The sequence below is a fragment of the Bos taurus genome, chromosome 3 (assembly GCF_002263795.3).
Source record: "Bos taurus isolate L1 Dominette 01449 registration number 42190680 breed Hereford chromosome 3, ARS-UCD2.0, whole genome shotgun sequence".
NCBI classification, from domain to species: domain Eukaryota; kingdom Metazoa; phylum Chordata; class Mammalia; order Artiodactyla; family Bovidae; genus Bos; species Bos taurus.
The window spans coordinates 69,410,909-69,426,982 of record NC_037330.1 but is presented as its reverse complement, the minus strand read 5'-3'; the positions used below and the strand labels follow the sequence as shown (position 1 = coordinate 69,426,982).

The following is a 16,074-nucleotide window of genomic DNA, read 5'->3' as shown; positions in this document are numbered from 1 at the left end:
ATCCAGCAGTTATCTCTGACTTCTTTCCCTCACCTTTCATATCAATAAACACTGCCACCAGAACATGTCTGAATCTATTCACATCTTTCCATCTCCATTACTGCCATCCTAGGCCAAATCACTGACTCCTTCACGTCAATGACTGCAAAATCTGCCTATTGATCTCCTCGCTTCTGCTTTAGGACTCTTAAAAGCCATTCTCCAGTAGTTAGAATGAGCTTTCATAATGTATTAGACTAACTTACTCTCCTACTAAAACCCTCAAATAGCTTTTCCATTGCACTTAGTAGAATGTGCTTTCGGGGTTCTCCTAACAACCCACACTCCCTCCCCAGTTCCCTGCCCCCATCCACCATGCTGTGCTCACAGGGGCCTTCTTTCTACTCCTTGAGCACAGAAGCTCATTCCTACCTTAGGGATTTTACATTTTGTTCTTCCTCTATCTGAAATGCAGTGTCTTCAATCTTCCCATGGCTGGCTGCTCTTTATCATTCAAGTCTCATTTCCATCGTCACCTCCAAAGAAAGATCTTCCCTGACCACCAAATCTAAATTAATGCTCCCAGTCACACTCTGGCCAGGTACTAACACATCCTCTGTTTTATTTTCTTCTTCATACTTATCACTTTATGAAATTGTCATCTTCATTTCTCAGATGTTATCTGCCCCATCTCTTTCCCCTTCCAAGAGAACCAGCATGTGGCCTGTCTTGTTCATCACTGTATCTCTAATGCCCAGAGAACAGAGGGCACATAATAGATAATCAGTCAATAACTTCTGAGTGAGAATAAATAAAAATTAATCTTTGGAAGAGCATTAATATTATATAAATAAATGAAAATTAATCTTACATAAATAAATAAAAATTAATCTTATGTGATGCTGTCACATAAGGCATCCACTGAGAGTTAGGTCCTTCTCTCTTCCATGGCAGTACTTCCCACATTGAAGTAAACTCTTTTCCACTGCCTATCTCTTCTACTATATGCTAATTCTTTGAGGACAAGGACATTTTATCTTTGTATTATTACCAACTAGCATAATTCTTATCACAGAGTAAGGTGTACTACAAATATTTGTTGAAGGAATAAAAGAAAACAAAGATGTGGAAGAAGAAATGTGACATAGATCCTATGGATAAGTACAACGGTGACCCTCAAAAGAGGCTGGATAATGACCACAGCATTTGAGCCCAATCATCACAGAGAAGTGAAGCATTACATATAGGTTTAAACTTCAGGACTTTAAAGTCATTATTAACACTCTACCCTATTTGAAGTTATGCAAATCCTACACCATTTTCAGATGATATTGGTGTGATACAGGGGTTCAAATTCCTAAACAAGATGCTTGGGTAACAGGAAGACAGTGTCAGAGTTCTCTGAGCTATTTGAATTACTAAAACTTATAGAATACATCTCAGACTATTTTTCAATTCAATTAGTTTTTATGAAGTATCCACAGAGGGCATGACTGTACAAAGTGTGGACTGTGGATGTGAATATGCTATGTCAAAGCAGGTCAAAGATTTACAGGTCCCAGTGGAAAAAGTCAGCTTATTCTGTTTATTCCATTATTTTTGTGTCAGAGAAAAGTCATTAAAATGTTATGACCACTTGCTTGACCTGTGATCCAGGTCTGGAAAAAAATAAAGTCCAAATTGCTACAATTGGCACCCTGTAATAAAGGTCATGCACTATCTTCTCAGGACATGGAGAAAGGATTTACTTAGTTTTTTAATAGAAAACTCATCTGAAAGAAGATGCAAATTAAAGAAGCTTGACATTTTTAAGCACAGCCAATACGTGAACCATGAACTTCCAGATGTTCAAGCTGGTTTTAGAAAAGGCAGAGGAACCAGAGATCAAACTGCCAACATCCGATGGATCATCGAAAAAGCAAGAGAGTTCCAGAAAAGCATCTATTTCTGCTTTATTGACTATGCCAAAGCCTTTGACTGTGTAGATCACAATAAACTGTGGAAAATTCTGAAAGAGATGGGAATACCAGACCACCTGACCTGCCTCTTGAGAAATGTGTATGTAGGTCAGGAAGCAACAGTTAAAACTGGACATGGAACAGCAGACTGGTTCCAAATAGGAAAAGGAGTATGTCAAGGCTGTATATTGTCACCCTGCTTATTTAACTTATATGCAGAGTACATCATGAGAAACACTGGGCTGGAGGAAGCACAAGCTGGAATCAAGATTGCCGGGAGAAATATCAATAACCTCAGATATGCAGATGACACCACCCTTATGGCAAAAAGTGAAGAAGAACTAAAGAGCCTCTTGATGAAAGTGAAAGAGGAGAGTGAAAAAGTTGGCTTAAAGCTCAATATTCAGAAAACTAAGATCATGGCATCTGGTCCCATCACTTCATGGCAAATAGATGTGGGAACAGTGGAAACAGTGGCTGACTTTATTTTTCTGGGCTCCAAAATCACTGCAGATGGTGATTGCAGCCATGAAATTAAGATGGTTATTCCTTGGAAGGAAAGTTATGACCAACCTATACAACATATTAAAAAGCAGAGACATTACTTCGCCAACAAAGGTCCATCTAGTCAAGGCTATGGTTTTTCCAGTGGTCATATATGGATGTGAGTGTTGGACTATAAAGAAAGCTGAGCACCTAAGAATTGATGCTTTTGAACTGTAGTGTTGGAGAAGACTCTTGAGAGTCCCTTGGACTGCAAGGAGATCCAACCAGTCCATCCTAAAGGAGATCAGTCCTGGTTGTTCATTCGAGGGACTGATGTTGAAGCTGAAACTCCAATACTTTGGCCACCTGATACAAAGAACTGACTCATTTGAAAAGACCCTGATGCTGGGAAAGATTGAGGGAAGGAGGAGAAGGGGACGACAGAGGATGAGATGGTTGGATGGCATCACCGACTCAATGGACATGAGTTTGGGTGGACTCTGGGAGTTGGTGATAGACGGGAGGCCTGGCATGCTGTGGTTCATGGGCTCGCAAAGAGTCGGACACGACTGAGTGACTGGACTGAACTGAACTGATGGAAGAAACAACCCCTTTCCTTGTACCAGAATGCCATCCAAGGAGTAGGTGCTCTAACTGGTGCTATATTGAGAAGAATAAAAAAAAAAAAAAAAAAGAGGCTAATCATTACCTACTTACACACATACTGAATGCAGATCTCTGTCCTCCAAGGAATTACAAATCAGATGATAAGACAATACATGAGTACCAAAAGCTAAAAAGAAATCACAAGTATTATGTGCTGTATACCATCCATAGTAAAAGCTGCAGGATTTCAGTGGAGGGAAGGCATTCTGAGGCTGGAGGGCAGAGGAGGTGGGTCCTGAGCAGGGCCATGGAGCAAGGAAGATTACCACTTGAGGTGTCAGTGAGATACTTCTCCAAAATGTGAGTGTGGAGAAAATAATACTGCTTTCTGAAACTTAAACTCTGATTCAACACATGATTAATGCACATAGTCACCCCAATGAGACAAAGCCTCCCAGTCTAAAAAGCCTTGATTCCAAACTTCTTGAATCTATTAACATATCTAAAGAGAACTGCATATGATGCTCAAACAGCTCTGCCCATCTGAGCACCCTCCAGATTAGGGCACTAAGACAAATTGAAATAAGGGTCTAATGTGAAGATGCTGTTCTGTCAATAGATAGCCAGGCTGGAAGAGCCTTGCCATTAGCCATTCCACTCATGTAATTTCCTTTTCTGACTACACATTCACCCAGCAACTTTTTTGATAATTAGGTTTCTTGTGTAGTTTGCCTAAAGGGAGCAAAGTGCTGGTCAGGCCAAGGAACATCAGGACTTCTCAGCAATTAAATTTTTCAATGTAAATGATTGCATTAACATTCTGGCTTTATACATCAGTCTCTTGTGAGCTTTGTTAATACTAATCATCATCCCTGAATTAGAGTAATTCTAGAACACAGACAAAATCAATTTTCAGACCCTGGCGAAATGCACATGACTTGGTTTGTCTCAACAGAGAGTTCATTCAAGAGTTTAGAAACCCCAGAGAGTATAGTTTAGTCAGATAACTTAAGACAAATTTGTGTCAAGATTTCAGTATCATGTTAAGGAATTTGGAGTTAACTTTTAGGCAGTGGGAAGTCATTTGTGAAATTTGAAGGGGGGGGCGTGGCATGTGTAACATGCAAGGAGATCAAACCAATCAATCCTAAATGAAATCAACCCTGAATATTCATTGGAAGGACTGAAGCTTAAACTGAAGCTCCAATACTTTGGCCACCTGATGTGAAGAGCTGACTCACTGGAAAAGATCCTGATGCTGGGAAAGACTGAGGACAGGAGGAGAAGGGGACGACAGAGGATGAGATGGTTGGATGGTATCATTGACTCAATGGATATGAGTTTGAGCAAACTCTGGGAGATAGTGAAGGCCTGGGAAGCCTGGCATGCTGCAGTCCATGGGGTTGCAAAGAGTCGAACATGACTTGGCAACTAAACAACCACAACAACATGATTGAAACTGTTATTTATCATGTATTATCTGTTGTATTCAGCTCTATTTGGCAGAACTCATGGCTTAATTGAGGAGCTAGCCAAGCAAACTATTGATTACAACACAGCGTTATAAGCACACAGAGTACTCTGAGAGCAACAAGGATAAGGAATTATTTCTCAGAAGAGAAAACTTACACATTTTTCTATTAGAGTTAACATTCTTTCTATCTTCCCTTGTATTTAGATACTTTTTTAGTTAAAAGAAATATATCAATATATCAAAGAGCTTCATAAGTATATTTCTGACTCTCTACTGAATACTCTTACCTGGAGAGGCCGTAGGCATTTCAAAACTCAACATTTCACAAACTAAATTAGCTATCTTCTCTGCTCTTCATAACCATTCCGGCTCTTCCTCATGTGTTCCCTACCTTCATGAATATAACCGTAATGCTTCCAGTTATTAGTACAGTCATGCTAGACCATCTCTTCTATCCTCAGCATACAATCAGTCCTAAAGCCTTGTAGATTTTTGCCTTCTTATTACCTCTTAGATTTATTCCTTTGCAGAGCCACTGCCTCAGTCAAGGTTTTAATCATTTGTCAGCTAGATAACTGAAAATTCATCTAAATGGTATCCTGCCTTTGTTTCATCTAGTTTCTCTTCTCTCCAGGATATCCCTGGCTTTGAAGCTAGGATAATAGTTTGCTTAGTCATTCACCAGACACATATTATATGTCAGGGACTTTTCTAACCATAGGGAATACACTGATGAACAAAACATTCAAGGTTCTTGCTGCTCACAAACCTGATCTTTTAGACAGGATATTAATTGTGAGAAAAAAAATGAATAAAGAAATTTTCAACAGTGATGAATATTATAAAGAAAGTACAATTAAATGATGTTGTAGATAGTGACTGGAAGACTGGGTTGTCCTGAAGGGCTCTTGGTTAATGGCAGTTAAAAATGGATGATAAGAGGTAGCTATTCATGCAAAGGTCTGGGCTCAAAGTATTTCAGTCAGTGTACCCAGGATGGCTGCAAGTTTAAAATCTTTAAGAAATGAGAAGAAGGCAAGCATGGCTATGATAAGAGGATGAGAGAGAGAAAGAGTGGTACAGGATGATATAAGTGAGTCATACAGAGGGCACTCATGTAGGACATAAGTTTGAGTTTAATTTACATAGATAGTATGGAAAGCTATTGAAAATGCATTAAGGAGAAGAGCTATGATTAATTCATGATTTGAAAGCTCACTCAAGGTTTTTTATGTAGAATGGATTATAGAAAAATAAGGAAAGAAAACAGATCAATCTAGAGTCTAGTGCTAAAGTATAACTAGGATATTCAGTGCTGTGGATGATGATGACTGTAAAAAAGAGAAGTAGGTATTCTGGGGATATATTTTGGAGCTAAAGCCAATAAGACTTGCTGATGCATTGAATGTGAGAAATGGGGGGAGGGTGGGAAGAGGAAGCCAAGAACCTGTAACTTGAGTAACAGGGTGAGGATACTGGTGTCACTCTCTGAAATGGAAAAGACTGATGGAGGAGGTTTTAGAGCTTTCAACTGCAAGTAAGAATCAAGAGTTCTATTTGGCCAAATTAAGTTTGAATAAGTACCATGACTTCAAATACAGAAGTCAAATAGGCAGTTGAATAAAGAAATATGGAGGTTGACGGAGAGTCATTGCTAGAGATATAAAGCTTGGGAGTCACTGACATGTAGATAATATTTAAAGTCATTGACCTAGAGTAAAAGTAGACTAGAGAAAAGTAAAGGATGAGGACCAAGGCACTCTCATATTTGGAGATCAAGTAGGGGTTGAGGAGACAGAAAAGGAGACTAAAAAGGAAGTAGCAATGAGCTGCAAGAAGCATCAGGTGAGTATGATGTCAAGGAAACCAAGAGAAAAGACTGTTTCAAAAGGGAGAGAGTGGTCACACCAGTCAGAATGGTTGTCATTTAAAAGTCTACAAATAACAAATGCTGGAGAGGGTGTGGAAAAGGGAACCCTCCTACATTGTTGGTGGGAATATAAGTTGGTATAGCCATATGGGGACTTCCCTGGTGGCACTAGTGGTAAGGAATCTTCCCGCAATGCAGAAGACATGAGAGACGTAGATTCGATCCCTGGGTCAGGAAGATCTCCTGGAGGAGGCCATGGAGACCCACTCCAACATTCTGGCCTCGAGAATTCCATGGACAGAGGAAACTGGCAGGCTATATACTGTCCATGGGGTCCCAAAGAGTTGGACAGGACTGAAGCAACTTAGCACCCAAGCAGCCAGTATGGAAGTTCCTCAGAAAACTAAAAATAGTATTACCATATGATCTAGCAATCCTGCTCCTGAGAACATACTGGGAAAAAAATATAATTCAAAAAGATACATGTACCCCTATGTTCATAGCAGCACTGTTTACAATAGCCAAACATGAAAACAACTTAAATGTCCATTGACAGATGATTGGACAAAGAAGATGTGGTGTGTATATAACAGAATACTACTCAGCCATAAAAAAGAGTGAAATATTGCAGCAACATAGACTCAGCTAGAGACTATCATGTGAAGTGTAGTAAGTCAGAAAGAGAAAGACAAATACCATATGATATAACTCATATGTGGTATCTAAAGCATGGCACAAATAAACCTATCTACAAAATAGAAACAGACTCATAAACATAGAGAACACACTTGTGGTTGCCAAGGTTGTTGGTGGGGGGTGGTGGATGGACTGAGAGTTTGGGGTTGGTAGATACAAGCTATTATATTTAGAATGGATAAACAATAAAGCCCTAATGTATAGCACAGGAAATTATACTCAATATCCTATGATAAACCATAATGGAAAAAATATTTTTAAAATGTGTATCTATTTGTGTAACTAAGTCACAGCACAGATTGGCACAACACTATAAAATCAACTATACTTCAAAAAATGAAAGTGGCAAGAGTCGTCACCTTTGTCAAATGCTGCTGTGAAATTAAAATAAAAGATGTTGCCCACTATACTTGGCACAATGGAAATCATTGGTGACCTTTTCAAAATCAGTTTGAGGAGAGCTGTAAATAAATCTGTACTGGAGAGAATATGACAAAGGGGAGAAAGAAGAAATGACAAATAAAGACAGCTGAAGCAAATCTAATCACGCAACTCCCCTGACCTGAAACTAACACAGCATTGTTAATCAACTATACTCCAATATAAAATAAAATCTTTAAAAAAGAGCAGAAGCTTGCCATTCATCTCACACCCTTTAGAATAAAGGTCAAACTCTGTGCCTTCAGATATACAATGCTCTTCAGTATCTGGGTTCTTGCAACCTAAGCAATTTTATCTCCCAACCATACTCTCCCTCCTACTACTATAAATACTTGTAATACTCTAACATGAGTCATGCAAAGTCTCTTCCTCCATATGCATCTCTGGGTTACTCCTTGCCCTTTCCTACATAAAAAAAAAAACTCTTATACATCCTTTGGTCCCCTTCAAGAATGACCATATCAGGCAAGCAGTGCCACTCCCTTCCACATGATTTACTCTCTCCTTAGACTTTCCATTGCAACCTGAACGGCTACATAGTGTTTACCTCACTACACTGCAGTCTTCTTTCTTTCTGAAAACTCATTATTTATTTTAATAGAAAAAATAAACCCTTCAACCTTAAAGAACGTAATTTGTTTTCATATTGTTGTAGAGAGCACTTATAAGATAGGAGCATCTGCTACCAGTTCCAAGGATTTCACATACAGTTTAGAAAAAGTATTGTTGGATTCAAACAAACATCAGTGTAGAGGAACAAACATCTCTGTCTCCTCATTTTTCCATAATCTTACTAAATCATCACTAGGAAAGCTGGTAATGGGGCTATCATATAATGATTCCAACACTTGGTAATGACAGTGAAATCAGCCATCCCAATCCAGCTAAATTATAAAAACATGACCTTTAGTAAGGTCAGGTACTCCCTTCTCTCATTTCTGGAGCACAAAGGCTCTACTTGATACCCCATGGACCAATAGTAGACTTGAGTTATAATGTGTAGATTCCTTTCAGTTATAGTTGCAAAAGAAGTCTTGAAATTCTTGATGGTTTGACATCTCTTGGAAAGAAACAAGCTAGGAGGCAGACTGCTGATGTGGATTTGCTCAGATGGACACCATTCCCAGATCTTTAAGTGATACATCCAAAGTTCTCTCAGTAAAGTTGTGGCCATGACTCCACTATCTCTGGCTATCTTCTTTGATTTTTAATGCCTTACGTTCTTTACCAGCTGTTGCAGCCACTGCTTGGTAAAATTCTGCCATGAAGTCTGGCTCACTGACCTCCAGCGCCTAAGAAATTCATTGCATTCCTGCTCAGCCCAGCCTCCAAACCACTAATCCCAAAGACACAGCTGGCACTCAAAGACACAAGGTGGTCGGTTTGCTCTAGACTTTCTAGCAATGGCTGTAATTTCCCAGGTGCTGTAGAAAAATATCCACGCTGAGGACCTGACCAGCTAGCAAGTCAGTGAAGAATACACTTCATCTCCTGGGAAGTGACGTAAGACATTGGGGGAGGGGAAGAGTTAGAAACATTGTCGGGTACTGAGGGTAATGGAACGACAGTGGTATCGAAGAGGAAGATGGTTCCAGTGGCATTCTCCCCTTTTTTCTCACAGGGCACCGGAGACCATCACAGAAGTGTTTAGACTCCAACTGTCATCGCCACTTACATGTTTCTACATTGCAGTCTTTGCTTTGATTATAACAATCCTCTCCCCTCACTCTATGACACTCATTGGCAACAGAATAAGAACAAACTTTGAAGTTTAGGAGCATTTCTAGGAGATTTGTGTCCCTAGATTTAGATCTTGTACAGAGCAGTGTTCTCCTAGTGCTTCCTAAACAAAAGCCTCTAAAAATACAAATTTCATTGTTAATTTCTTAAAATTCTTCAATGTCTTTTCTGAGTCTATAAAATAAAATACCAAACACACTGGCATGTTGAATAAGTCCTTGATGATTTTGCTCATTGTAACCTCTTCAGCATCATTTCTCTCCACCTCATCCTGATCTTCACACACTGGGTGTACACCAAACCATTTCCAGGACAGTTTTTCTCAGGTTTCTGTACGCTGAGGTGCGCTGCCAACTTTTCTTGGAATATCTTTAAGAACCAGCTCAAGGTCACCTCTCCTCTTAGGTTTTTCCAGATTCACCTCTCCCTCCTCCTAGCACACTAGACACTCTTCATTTGCCATGCCTGGGTAGGTAACTCTGTTATTGCACTCACCACATTTATCCTTTTATCATCTTCTCTTCCTACTCATTTGCAAGCTCTGTTGAACAGGAACTTTGCTCAGTCCATCTTTGTATTTCTAGCACCCAGTACATTGCCTGACACACAACATGCACAGAGTTAATGAATACTTTTCTTTAAATCGTTTGATTTAAAGGTGATTTCAAGTTTTAATAATATCTTTTAGATTGATTATTTTCATTATTAGGAATAATTTGTAGGTGGTGAGTCTTTAAAGTGCAAAGAACAAATTCACTTCTTGAGGAATAAAGGGATAGGCTATGAATTTTAAAGATGTCTCGTAGTCCCCATCTTCCTGTGGAATAGAGTCACAATGATAAATAACTGATCATATTAGACCATTTGCTCCAATCAAAATGAGGCAAATAAATGCCAAGTTAAAGCACATCTTCAATTCACATTTGCATTCTAAAGAATTAGCCATTCAGGGAAATTATTTGTTTTTATTTCCTTCCACGTTTTGAGACTACTTAAAAGTTTTCAAAGGAGTGATAAGACATATAGTTTTTCTTTCAAACTGTTTACAAGTCAAAATGATTTTGAAACATTTTCAGACATTTTTACAACATGGGACCTACATTTTTTATCGACCTTTGTGTACTTTTTTCAATAAACTTTTCCCCACATTTTTCCTTGATGATGGACCCCCCTTCTAGACATTTAAGTTCCCTCTACAGTGACAAGAGGGCTTCCCAAGTGGCTCAGTGGTAAAGAATCTGCCTACCAATGCAGGAGACGCAGGTTCTATCCCTGGGTTGGGAAGATCCCCTGAAGAGGGAAATGGCTACCCACTCCAGTATTCTTTCCTAAGAAATCCCATGGACAGAGGAGCCTGGTGGGCTACAGTCCGTGGGGGTCACAAAAGAAGTTGGAAGTTGGACACTACTTAGCAACTTATCAACAACAATAGTGACAAGACACACACCAATTACTTCAAAAAGAATAAAAAGTTCACGAGGATTGTATAAACTTAGAAGACAGCATTGTGTTATCACAATAATTGAAGTTGTCTACTTAATAATGGCACTTTAGAAATTACAAAAGCTTTTGTTGAGCATCAACAGAGCTATATGTGTATATCACAAAGCCCAGAAACTGAGCTCTTCCTTCTCTGCTTTGGCATTAGAAGTTGAATCATAAATACAGGAAGAGGTCTAAGACGATATAGTAGAGAGACCCTGAACTCATCTCCTCCCATGAACACACTCAATTTGCACCTATTTACAAAGCAACTCATCATGAGGGGTTACTGAACAGCTCTACAAATAGAAGGACCACATAGAAATTGGTAGGAAAGACAGAGAAACACTATACACTGAAACCTCACCTTTGACAACATGACCTGCAACAGGGGCAGGTATTATTGAGGGGCCTGAGTGCAGACTTATCCACCCTGAGACACAGCAAAAATATAAAATAAAAACAATAACACACTACTTTAAAGGGCACCTAGATTATATGGAAAGAAATCCATTTACTAACCTTAGAGCTTTTGCTAAACGGGCAGTGAACTACTGGAACTCTCCCCAATACGAGAGGAACTAGCAAGTGCCATCGTTTGAATCACCTCCAGAACTCTCCTTGGTCCACAGCCACCCCAGCTCCAGCCATTCTACCAAGATGGCCTCAACATGGCACACCCAGGGACTGCCCCCAGCCAGAGCCTACTCCTATTCTAGCTGCTCCACCAAGGCAGCTTCAGGATTGCCTCTAACTCATGCCCACCCTAAATCCTGCCAACCTGCCAAGGCAGACTTGGCACAACGTACCTTGAGATTTCACCTGCCTCACACCTGTTCCAGCTCCAGTTAGCCTGCCAAAGCTAGCAGGTGCAAATAGTCTACACAGTAGACGGTCCCATACAAGGCTGCTCCTTCAGACCAGGACAGATAGCTATCTTGCATAATTCATAGAAACAAATGCCAAGAGTCAAACAAAATGAAAAAACAGAAATATTTTCTAAGTGAAAGAACAAAATAAAACCCGAGGGAAAATCTTAATGAAACAGAGGTAAATATTTTACCTGACATAGAATACAAAGAAATAGTCATAAGGATGCTCAGTATACTTAGAAGAGAAATGGAGAAATACAGTGAGATCTTCAATGAAGACTTAGAAAATAAAGACAGAACCAATCAGAGCTGATTAATACAATAACTGAAAAGGGGAATCAATAGCAGATTAGATAATACAAAAGAGACGATCAGCTACATGGAAGAGAGAATAGCAGAAATCATCCAATCAGAAAAGCAAAGAGAAGAAAGTTTTTTTTTTTTTCTTTAATAAAGGGAATTTAAGGGACTTCTAGAGAAACTTCTAGAGAAGGCAATGGCACCCCACTCCAGTACTCTTGCCTGGAAAATCCAATGGATGGAGGTGCCTGGTAGGCTGCAATCCATGGGGTCTCTAAGAGTCAGACACGACTGAGCGACTTCGCTTTCACTTTTCACTTTCATGCATTGGAGAAGGAAATGGCAACCCACTCCAGTGTTCTTACCTGGAGAATCCCAGGGACGGGGGAGCCTGGTGGCTGCCATCTATGGGGTCACACAGAGTCGGACACGACTGAAGTGACTTAGCATAGCATAGCATAGAGAAACATCAACCATACTAACATTTGTACTATAGAGGTCCAAGAAAAATAAGAGAGAGAAAGGAAAAGAATACTTGTTTGAAAACATAATGGAGGAAAACTTCCCTATTCTAGGGAAAGAAAGAGACATTTAGATATAGGAGACATAGAGAGTACCAGATAAGATGAACCCAAAATGATTCACACCAAGATACATTATAATTAAGAAAGCAAAAGACAGAGTTTCAAAGACAGCAAGAGAAAAACAAGAAATTCCACACAAGGTAAACCTGTAAGGCTATTAGCTGATTTTTAAGCAGAAACTTAACAGATCAGAAGAGAATGGCAGGATATATGTAAAGTGATGAAAGAAAAAATAATTACAGTCCAAAATACTCTATCTGGCAAAGCTAAAGAATTCAGAATTAAAGGGAGAAATAACTAAAGAGAGAAATAAATCCAGGTAAAGCAAAAATAAAGTTCATCACCACCAAACCGAACTGCTGAAGGATTTGCTTTAAGTGGAAAAGGTCACAATAGAAATGTTTAAATATATGAACAAAGAATCTCACTGGTAAAGGCAAATATATAGGAATGGTATGAGATCAGCTGTTTGAAAAGCTAGTCTGAAAGTTAAAAGACAAAAGCAGTGCAATCAACCACAATGAGTTGATACTCAAAATTAAAAGATTTAAAATATGATGTCAAAAACATAAAATGTGAGGAGGGGGCGGTAAAAATGCAAAGCTTTTAGATGCTTTCAAACTTGAGAATATCACCTTAAAATAGATGACCATGTATACAAGTCGGTGTATTCAAACCTCATGGTTAAACCAGAAACTTAACAATACACAAAAATAAAGAGAAAGGAATTCAAACATAACACTAAAAGAATACATAAAACCATAGGGAAGTAACCAAGAGAAGAAGATAACGGAGAAGAACTACAAAAACAACCAGAAAACAATTAACAAAACAGCAATTAGTATACACCTACCAGTAATTACTTTAAATGCAAATGAACTAAATTCTCCAGTCAAAAGATATAGGGTAACAATGCATTAAGAAAAAGACTCATCTAATATGTTGCTACAGGGGAATCAACTCAGCTCTAAAGACATAAAAAGAGTGAAAGAGAAGGGATACAAAAAGATATTCCATGCAAATGGAAACAAAAAGAAAGCTGGGGGAGTAACACCCATATTAGACAAAATAGACTTTTATAATAGACTTTAACTAGAGATAAAACGGGCATTACATAATGATAAAGGGGTCAAAAAAACAAAAGAATACAACATATAATAACATTTATACACTCAACAAAGGAGCACCTGAATAAGTAAAGCAAAATATAAACAAATATAAAGAAAGACACAATAATACAATAACAGTTCTACTTATACCAATAGATCATCCATACAGAAGATCAATAGGAAAATACTATGAACAGGCATATTCTTTACTGTCTGAGCCACCAGGGAAGCCCTATAAACAGTTGCCAGATCCATCTAAGTGGATAACCTAGAAGAACGGGACACATTCCTAGAAACATAAAATCTGCCAAGATTTCCAAGTCTCTCTTTTCAGAATAAATAGACAATCTGAATAGACCAATCACTAGTAATGATACTGAATCAGTAATTTAAAAAATAACTCTCAACAAACAAAGCTCACAGGACTAGATGGCTTCACAGGGGAATTCTACAAAACATTTGAAGAAGAATTATCTATTCTTCTTAAACTGCTCCAGAATATTGAAGAAAAAGGAATACTTTTGAATTTATTCTATGAGTCCAGTGTTACCCTGAACCAAAATCAGACACACAAACACAGAGAAAATTACAGACAAATATCCCTTATGAACACAGAAGCAAAAAGTCTCAAAAAAAATTTAGCAAACTGAATGCAACAACACATTAAAGTAGAATTTATTCCAGGAATTGAAGGATGGTTCAGTAGCTGCAATCAATGTGACACTACATTAACAAAATAAATGATGAAAGTCATATGATCATCTTAATAAATACAGGAAAAAAATTTGACAGAATTCAACATCCATTTATGACAAACACTCTTAACAAAGTGTGAATAGAGGGAACATACCTTAGAAGTCACATATGACAAATCCACATCCAATATTATGCTCAACAGTAAAAACATGGAAGATTTCCTTCTCAGATCAAGAACAAGACAAGGATGCCCAATCTCACAACTTTCGTTCAACTTGGCATTGGGGAGTCTAGCCAGACAAGAAAAAGGAATAAAAAACAAACTAGAAGGGTAGGATGGGGTGTGAAGTGAGAGGCAGGTTCAAGAGGGAGGGGACATACATACACCTATGGTTGATCTTTGTTGATGTATGACAGAAACCAGCACAATATTATAAAGCAATTATCTTCCAATTTAAAATAAATAAATTTTAAAAAAGGGAAAAAAGGCATTCAAATCATAAGGGAAGCAATGAAACTATTACTATCTGCATACAACATGACTACATATAGAACACACTAAGACTCTACCAAAACACTCTCAAAACTAATGAAAGACTTCAGTAAAGTTGCAGGATATAAGTTTAATAGACAGAAATTTGTTGCTTTTCTGCACACTAATAATGAAGTATTAGAAATGAAGAAAACAATCCACTCAATGTTGCATCAACAAATAAAATACCTAGGAATAAATTTAACATAGGAAGTAAAATATCTTTACTCTGAGAACTATAAGACATTGATAAAAGAAATTGAAGATGACACAAATAAATGGAAAGACACTCTGTGCTCATAGATTGTAAGAATTAATATTGTTGAAATGACCATATTACCCAAAGCAATCCATAGATTCCATGCAACCCCTTTTGAAATACCTATAGCGTTTTTCAAAGAACTAGAACAAATAATTCTAAAATTTGTATGGAATCACAAAAGATCCCAAAGAGCCAAAACAATCTTGAGAAATAACCAAGCTGGAGGTATCACAGTCCCTGATTTCAAACTATACTACAAAGCTATAGTCATTAGAACAGCATGATACTGGCACAAAAGCGGACACACAGATGAATGGAATAGAATAGAGAGCTCAGAAGTAAACCCCCTCTAATATGGTCAATTAACCTACAATAAAGGACGCAAGAATGTACAGTGGAGAGAAACAGTCTCTTCAATAAACAGTGTTGGAAAAACCAGATAACTAATTGCAAAAGAATCCAACTAGACAACTTTCTCACACCATAAACAAAGTAAACTCAAATGGATTAAAAATTTAAATGAAAGATATGAAACCATAAAACTCCTAGAAGAAAACATAAGCAGTAACCTCTTTGACACTGGTTCTAGCAATATCTTTTTGGATATGTCTCCAAATATCCCATGGCAACAAAAGCAAAAATAATATGACTAGTTCAAACTAAAGAGTTTTTGCACAGTGAAGAAAACCACCAACAAAATGAAAATGCAACCTACTAAACTGGAGAAGATATTTGCAAACAATATGTGTGATAAGGAGTTTATATCCAAAATATATAAATAACTCATACTATTCAACATCAAAAAATAAACAACTTCACTTAAAAATCAGTAGAAGACCTGAATGGACATTTTCCCAAAAAAGTCAGATGGTCAACAAGCACCTGAAAAGGTACTCAACATCACTAATCATCAGGAAAATGCAAATCAAAACTACAATGAGATATCACCTTACACCTGTCAGAACGCTTTATCAAAAAGGCAGGAAA

The 16,074-nt window shown here is 38.0% G+C and overlaps 1 protein-coding gene and 1 pseudogene across 4 annotated transcripts in view; both read right to left on the bottom strand.

Moving 5' to 3' along the window:
- The window catches only part of SLC44A5 (solute carrier family 44 member 5), a 427,045-nt gene that overhangs the window by 156,968 nt on the left and 254,003 nt on the right, over nt 1-16,074 (bottom strand).
- On the bottom strand, nt 8,582-9,111 carry LOC100335176 (uncharacterized protein C14orf119 homolog; annotated as a pseudogene).